The sequence below is a fragment of the Brassica napus genome, chromosome C7 (assembly GCF_020379485.1).
Source record: "Brassica napus cultivar Da-Ae chromosome C7, Da-Ae, whole genome shotgun sequence".
Lineage (NCBI taxonomy): Eukaryota > Viridiplantae > Streptophyta > Magnoliopsida > Brassicales > Brassicaceae > Brassica > Brassica napus.
The window spans coordinates 40948493-40957229 of NC_063450.1; the positions used below are offsets into that span (position 1 = coordinate 40948493).

Here is an 8737-nt window from a genome sequence, read left to right on the forward strand (position 1 = left end):
CAAGTGGAACTCGGTTAATTAGGATTCAGTTTCTCTTAGATATAAAGACAGTGAGTCTATCAAAACTATACTAGAGATACGGTTCGGTTTTCATATAAATGTTTTGAGAGTATTGAGAGCGGTGACAGGTCAACTGGAACATTTCGAGGCTCTATGGAACTAAAATAAGTCAGTAACTTTGATTTTCAAATAAATTTAGGTATTAGTTAGTTTTTTCGGTTATCTATTAATTAGGATTCAGTTTCTCTTAGATATAAAGACAATGAGTATGAAAACTATACTAAAAATACGGTTCGGTTTTCATATAAATTTTTTGAGAGTATTGAGAGCGGTGACAGGTCAACTGGAACATTTCGAGGTTCTATGGAACTGAAATAAGTCAATAACTTTAATTTCAAATAAATTTAGGTATTAATCAGTTTTTCGGTTATCTATTAATTAGGATTCAGTTTCTCTCAGATATAAAGACAGTGAGTCTATCAAAACTATACTAAAGATACGGTTCGGTTTTCATATAAATGTAAATGTTTTCAGTAAGGTTAAATTAATGAATCAATGAAACAACAGATGAAATCAATTTTATACAATAAAGTTGGCTTGACTCTCTCTTCGTACGTCCACGTCAGCATGGAAGGAGGGCTTTTGCCGACAGATGTCACTTTTTTTAATATTTTCCGCGAAGCTTTTATGGTTTGTTTCCGTGGGCTATTCTGTCAACATTTGAAGTTAGCCCATCTTCTTTTAGGGTTTGGCCCATCTTCTTTTGAAATCTATTTTTTGCCATCTGGTTCTCTTTCTCCTCCTTCGCTCTGCGTTTTCTAAAATCTCAGAAACCAGCTTCAGCTACGTAACGTCCTCCTTTTTCTCCTTGAATCGGATTCCCCTTTAATCTCATCATTTACGTCTCACCCACTACTCATCCCGAATTAAACATCATCATTATTATCAAACGTAACTGATTCAAGCTCTTCCCTATAAATTGGTTCTTATCTAATTGATCAAGAGAAGGGATCTCTACGCACAGTTCAACGAAATCTCAAAGTAAAAAACTTCATCAAGCTTTGATTCCACCAATGGCCGCTTCCGCTACTTGCTAACTTGAGAGTCGGCTGTTCCAACACCGCTGAGACGACATGCTTTTTTTGGATGAGCAGGTAAATCTTCATTTATCTATATTTTTACACAAATTAAGAGTCAAGAGTTACTATCTATCTCCTATTTTCATCTGCAAGTTTCATTATACTTCGTCCTTACAAACAGAGATTGCAGTGCAGTAACAGTGTCCTCTCCGATCTGAAGTCCGGTCGTGCTTCTCATGACTTTTGACAATTTCTTCTAGGAAAGTCCAAGAAAGACAAAACAACGACTATAAACCTTATATGGGTATTTCTCATTATTATAGATTTCTTCTTCTTTTCAGTTTCTCAAGATTTTGTATTTTTGCGTAGATGTTAGTGAGAAGAGTTCTAACTACTGTATGTTAAGATAAGCACAAGAAATGGAGGACTCCAGAAATGTCTGAAACCAGTATGTTTCTTACGGGTTTTGATTTTTGTAAGCTTTCATCTTTTAATATAGTGGATCATATCTTTTGTTTTGGCGTGACACTTTGATAGGACAAAGACGAAAATGATATTATAGAGACGGAATGAGATTCGTTACATTGAGAATAAATAATATTAACATTGCTCAAACTCTAAGTTGAGAGTTTCATACAGACCAGACCCTAAGTTGGTATGTTACTTTGCTTAAGTTTTATGAAGAATTTGATATGCTTATCAAGTCTAAGTTGTTCACCAGTTATGCTTTTGATGTAGGTTTCTCACTTGCTACAATCAGGAAAAATGTAGCTCAAGGAATTCATACCCAATTCAAACAACGCTTGATCATGTGAGAATAACTAGAACCTTTCATGTTTATGTGTTTAATGTTTACTATCTACTGAAATGTTTATACACTCACATAATCCCATGAATATAAAATTTCACATAAGGCAGATACACAAGACCATATTTGGCAGGAGGAGATCAAGGAGTTGTGTTTTTGGTCATTTTATGTAAATCACATATTTGCAACACACCAAGAGCTATAGGTCACAACTATACACTACAAAATCACTGAGGTATATGGTCATCAAAACTAACCTTTTATGTAATTTGAATTCTGGATTAGAGATTTTATTTAAATTAAAGCTTCTTTCGATTCATATGCATTACCTTAGAAGATGTTCATTTTTTTTTGTTGCAGCTAATCCATCCTAAGTCTGATATTATGCTCTATTCCACGTAAGAATAAGAAATATAAAATGTTGTAGATAATATGTTACATAATATGTTTTTTTTTTCCTTTTCTCCAGATTCCACCTTTCACCTTTTCTTGCTATAAGCTTTAATCAAGCTGGTTTGTAATGGCTCTTTTAGTCACTTTGCAAGCAAAAATCTGGTACAGGTTCTGCGACACTATACGTTGAGAGAAAATAGAAGAAATATGTAGACTTGTGTAAGACACTGAGAGCTGTTGAGTTATATATTAAAAAAAATATTATCTGTATCCGCCTCCTGTCCCCTTACGGCCCCGCCATTAATATCTGCTCCTTTTTTGTATGAACAGAGAAATGGAGGTTAACATGTGAGTGGAGATCAGAAAGGAGACAGCTTCTCAAAGGTTGTTGAGCTCTTGCCTGATATCAACACTCTAATGATTTATCAGATTGACATTTCTGCTCCTGCATAGTACCTGCAGCATTTGAGATGATCACAATCGTGATTTATCAAGACATTACAGGCCCCACGCAGGTGAAGAAGCTCCGATAGGTTCTTCAGCAGAACACAAGTCTTAGAGAAGTCAGGCGCTAAATAACTGGGCTAAAGACAAAGCAATTGTGTATGTTTCAACTGAACTTTTCAAGAACAAGAGCTTGCCGAGTTTGTATGTTGATGGAAGCCGGTTCCGGAGCGGTGGCGTAGAGGGTTTCCTTTGCCCGATTTGAAACCCGCCAGAGTCAAAACAAAAAGTTGCTCCGAGACATCATCATAGTGAGGGAGCAAATGTACAGAGCAAATTTAAGGAATAACAAGCCAGAAGTAGTTGTCACAACAATGACCTTGAGAACTATTGCAGGACGTGCTACTAGAAGCATATGCGGAAGTTCTGGGCTTCAATCTGAACACAACATTGCTACCATTTCCCTGCAACATCTCACATACCTATTTCAACACTTTTGCTTTTACTAATTTCAAATAAACTAATTTTCGTCAGCTTTGTATCCTAAGGAATAGTGTTAGTTAACTATGTACCAAATTACAGACTGAAATTGTGAGGCTAAGTGGTCTTCAAAGAGAAAATACATAAACAATATTTTTTTAAAAAAATAACGAATCTTGAGTCAGAAATACACTTGAAATGAAGCACGTCTAATAAAAGAAACACTATTATCAATTTAATTAGACAACAGCTTCCTCTGACCAATCGACGTTCACTTGGCAAGCACAAACCCTTTCTGAAAAAATGTGAAAAATAAAAATAAATCCAATAGGATAAAACTACAGTGTTATTAGGCATTTAAATTTGAAGCAATCAACCACTACATAGAAAACATAACTAATGTATGCTTTTAATTCATCCTGAAACCATGAATGCAATCATAAAGGAATTTTTCCAATACATATATCCCATTTTCTGTACCGAAAAATAATAAAATGATGTTACTTAACATATTATAGGGATACAAAAGAAAAATTAGCATGCCATCCCAACTATATTGCAAACATATGGGACAACTGATGTTATTATGTTAAGTAAGAGATGTTCGATTATGTTGCCTAACTAATTAACTAACCCAGCAAAATACAACAACCCAAAAATAACATATCACCATACATCCATGTCCATGAAAATTAAGAAAACATAAATAAAACATATATCACAGCTCCGCAATGAAAACAATAATCAAACATGAACCAGTGAATTCCAAGTATTATACAATGCAAGTCAAACAACCCCAAAAACTTGGTAACTTAATGTAATGACATCTGTTTCTCAAAAAAAAAAAATTGTAATGACATCTTAGACATGCAAAGTGCACTTAGAAATAATGATTTCACATAAAATTTAGCTAACTTTTTTGAAACCAAAATTGATATCAAAAATAACGTCTAACAAATGTATATAACACCGCGCGGACGAACCACTAGTTTACAATATTTTGATGTCAAACGGGATGGTTCGTGTTTATAACTCATCTCATGGTATAGTTTTTATTTTGAATCGCAATGAGCCGGCCCGTTAGGACCGCCCTCCATATATTAATATCCACTCCGTCCTCTTAAATCCAACAGTTTCATGAGCCGGTCCGTGGGCTTACTAGTGAAATGAAATGTTCATGTTCATGTCTCAGCCACAACTTTTGAAATGTCCATGTTCTTTTTGACCTGTAATTTCAGTATTTTTACGGTAAAATTTGTTATTTTCTTTATTTTAGCAAAATAATGCCGTTTTAATTTCCGTTAAAAACTAAATATCGGTTTAGTGAAAGTTAAAATTGATTAAATTTGTACTTACTTAATTCGATCAACACAAGTTTATATATTTTTAGATTGGTGAAGAGTTTGTGTGTGTGTTTTTTTTAATTGAAGTGTGTCAGTTTGGTATTTTTTGACCATTTTCTCATCTTATTAGTTTTAATATAGAATACGATTTTTTTCTTTTGAAATTGAGTTTTGTTTTTTCCTGTTTTTGAAGATTAGAAGCACAACAGCTTAAACAAAGCTGCACAATCAAATGTGAATTCCACTGTATATCATAATAGGGTGACAATTCCATATTGGAAATAGTTAACTTTTGGGTCTCTATAGGTGTTTTGCAATTTATTAACACACCAATAAGTACATAAAATAAAAAAAATTAAGAACATCGAATCAACTTATAAGGAACTAATAAACATAGTTACAATAATAAATTCATTTATAATGATTTTTTATTATATCTTTTATGACATTCTCAACCCAATTTTTTATTATATCTTCTATGACATTCTCAACTCAATGCTAAGGGATGAAATAGCCAGAAGCAGATCCATCATAATAAGAAATAACAAATATAAACCTATTACTAAAAACTTAGTTTTAAAAAAAACTTTTTTATCTTTTCAAATTTTTTCTCCCAGGCACTTTTACCGAGGTTAGCGCTTAACCGCAAGGTGGTAGAAAGTAAATCTGGAAACAGTCCATTAACGGCTAGACTTAGCTCAACTTTTTCAAATTCCTTTCCTGGTTAGGAGTATCTGCTGGTCCGAACGGAGCCTTGCCGGAAAATTCACCGGGTTCTTTCTCCGACCAGGACCGCCGTTCTGTCTCATCCTCACACCGGAGCTGCTCTGCCGTCGTATGTCGAAGCTAGTGTTGGACCTCTCGCGTTCGGGTTGTTCGGACATCAAGAGAAATAACTCCACTGAAGCAAGCCACCATGTCGTCAAATCTGTATACTGGGGAATCCTGGTATCAGATAACTGGTTCCTTGTACTCTGCGTAGGGAGTTTTCACGAGTCACACAAAGGCATCGTTTTACCACGTTTATTAGGGGAATCCCTCAGCGGAAGTTAAAAAAGGAAACCAAAAGCTATAACAACTTGACCGTCTAGTAAGAAGAAAAGCTCTTCTCAGTTATGGCACACCGAAGACTTTCGGCGGCTGAGAAAGAAAGGGCATGGAACTGGGAGAGCACCAACCTCCCCGTACAGCCCACGTCAGAGTCCCGTAACCAGACAATACCTAACTACTGCGCAAACACTCGTTGACCCTTATAGGGAGAGTCACAAATAAATCAGTCCAAAAAGTATGGTCACTAATCCCTTTCTTCACAGAGTATTGGAAGACGGAATTTAAACCAGTGGGAGCGGATTTGAAAAACGACATGTTTCAGTTCCAGTTTGAACTGGAATCAGACTTGCTAGCAGTGCTGGAACAGAGACCATATCATTATGCCAGATGGCTCATCATCATACAAAGATGGGAACCGACAGTTTCCCCCACTTTCCCGTCTTTAATCCCTTTTTGGATAAAAGTGCAGGGCTTGCCCATTCATCTATGGATGGAGGAAACATTAGAATGTATTGGCAAAGACATCGGGCTATATGAGAAAGCGGAAATCACCAGTCTCTCAGCTAGGATGCGTGTTCATGTCAAAGGATTACTACCACTGATCACCACCTCAGTTGTTGAATATCCTAATGGTGATGCAGTTGTTGAATATCTTAATGGTGATGAGGTCATAACAAGGTTGGTCTACGAACGATTGGATAAGCACTGTATTAAGTGCTTATGGCTAGATCACGAGCTGAAGGAATGCCTGGTGGCAAGAACGGAAGAAAAAGCGCTAAAGGCCTCCCAAGAAGCCAATGAAGACAGACCCGCTTACAAATCAGTGCATGAATCTGGGTCCATTAGAGGAGCATCTTTAGCATCGGCCCCCTACATTCAGAGGAGAGGAAAAGGGGAGATCAGAAGCCAGGGGGCTTTCCAATTCTCAGCGGTAAAAATGCGCCTGAACAAACTAGAAGATACAACAACGAACCTCAACATAGGCAGCAACACAGAGAGTATAAACCGCAGTCCAAAACTTGGCAAGAAAGAGGAACATTGCGTAGGACATACAACTCTAGTGAGAGATCGAGACATGATATCATAAGATCAGCTCGCCCCTCTCGCGAGCACTCTCACCCATATCAAAGAAACCTCCCAGGCCCCCCCCCGCAAGAAGCGACTATCGAGAAGTGCAAGGAAGGATACCAGAGGTGAGGGATTCTGGGTCTAGCATCTCTAAGAACAATCCGGAAAATGATAAAAGGGGGACTCCCCTTCTCGAAGATGATTTCTCAACAATTCCACATGAGACACTAAATAAGGCTAGAGTAGAAGTGAGAGATGTCATGCTCCAATATACCAAGTGTGCTGACCCTACTGAGCGAGAAGCACGTAAAGAACGAGTGAGACAGGCTGAGGAAAGGGGTCAGATGGGAGATGCGGCTCTGCAGCTAGCTAGATCTGCCCTAGTGATGAAAGTTGTAGAGCAGGAGGTAGCTCCTAATGGAACCCCTGAGAGACTTCCAGCTTCCCAAAGGCTATGCCCCAACACCCATGATGAAATTGTTAGGCCAGAGCAGAGCATGTCTGATCATAATTCGAACTCCCGAGAAAGACTCCCTGCTTCTTCCCGTCTGGGAGAAAAGAAGTCTCCTACAAGCCTGCCAAGAAGGCCAGTAACGTCAAGATTAGAACCAGTGGAAATTCTGGTTAATGTTACACTAGTGGAGGAAGCTGCGATTGTTAAGAGGAAACCGGGACGTCCACCGGGAAGGAGAAAGGTAGCAGCTAGCCCGAAAACAGCCCGGAGCTCGTTAGCGAAGAAGAGGAAATCTGGAACTGCTCCTTCTTGCAGGAAGCAATTGAATACAGTGGAAGTTCGAGCAGCAAAAAAAAAAGCCTCAAGAAATACGAAGGGGGGAAACGTCAAGGCCAATCGCCTCAGGGGGAAATTCCCATTCATCAGATCTTGTACCCCTCAGTAGAATGATTCCCAAGTCTAGTAGGAGGAAGATGGATTTTTGAATCCCGTCTGCACCCGCTCCTTAGCAATAGGGAGCTGGAACTGTCAGGGTTGGGGAATCCCCGGACAGTTCGTCGTCTCAAGGAACTCTCTAAGAAGTTTCGGCCTGACATTTTGTTCCTATGTGAGACCAAAAATCCTCATGAAGTGGTACTTCAAAAGTGTGAGCAGCTTAGTTATGAGGATCATCACCTCGTCACTCCGACATGCCACAAAGCGGGAGGGCTGGCTCTTTTTTGGAATCAATCTTTGAAACTCTCGGTGTTGTCTTCTAACGCGGATGTAATAGATACAATGATTGAACATGAAGAAAATTTTTTTTATGCTAGTTTCGTATATGCCAGCACAGACAGAACTAAACGAAACCAACTGTGGGACGCTCTCCTTGTGACCGCAGAGTCTAGAGATGCGCCATGGTTTGTGACTGGGGACTTCAATGATATACTTAATAGCGAAGAGAAGACAGGAGGTACGGACAGATCATAAGGATCTTTTTCAGACCTTCGTACTTTCTTCTCGGAAGGTGACCTCTATGATCTTCACCACTCGGGTGATCCACTGTCATGGAGAGGACAGAGAGGAACCCATCTTGTTCGGTGTAGACTGGATCGGGCTGTGGCGAATAGTTCTTGGGCGGAAAACTACCCGACGGCACGTTGCCAATATCTTGAGTATGAAGGCTCGGACCATAAACCGTTAATGTCCTTCCTAGACCCGACAATAATGAAGCGTAAGGGTTTATTCTGCTATGATAGGAGGCTCAATTCTAATGACGAAGCGAAGCAAGTTATATGGGACTCTTGGGCACATGCCTCAGATGCACTCGTCATGGAAAGATTAGCATCCACAAGGCAAGCAATATCAGAATGGAATAAATCGCAACAACGTAACAGCAGAGTTCTCATCGAACAGCTGAAGGGGGAACTAGAAGATGCTCTGATCAGTACTCGCAATTATACGGCGCTGATCCATGATATTAACGCCAAACTCAACAGTGCATATCTGGCGGAGGAAGCTTTTTGGAAACAGCGGAGTCGCTTGCTCTAGCTTTAACTTGGGGACATGAACTCAGGTTTCTTCCATGCGACAACTAAGAATAGACGCCGGGCAAACGCATTTACAGTTCTAGAAGATA

General features: G+C 38.9%; 1 long non-coding RNA gene across 2 annotated transcripts; it reads left to right on the forward strand.

Moving 5' to 3' along the window:
- The first annotated feature begins 89 nt into the window (after positions 1 to 89).
- Positions 90 to 3937, forward strand: LOC106409193. 2 transcript variants are annotated; one of them, XR_001281965.3, is made up of 9 exons: positions 93 to 1154; positions 1275 to 1383; positions 1449 to 1527; positions 1617 to 1734; positions 1818 to 1890; positions 1998 to 2122; positions 2248 to 2285; positions 2357 to 2499; positions 2611 to 3937. It is a non-coding gene; the product is annotated as an uncharacterized LOC106409193 (long non-coding RNA). The 2 variants fall into 2 exon arrangements; XR_007325934.1 differs by lacking the exon at positions 2248 to 2285 and having other exon boundaries at positions 90 to 1154.
- Positions 3938 to 8737: the final 4800 nt, after the last annotated feature.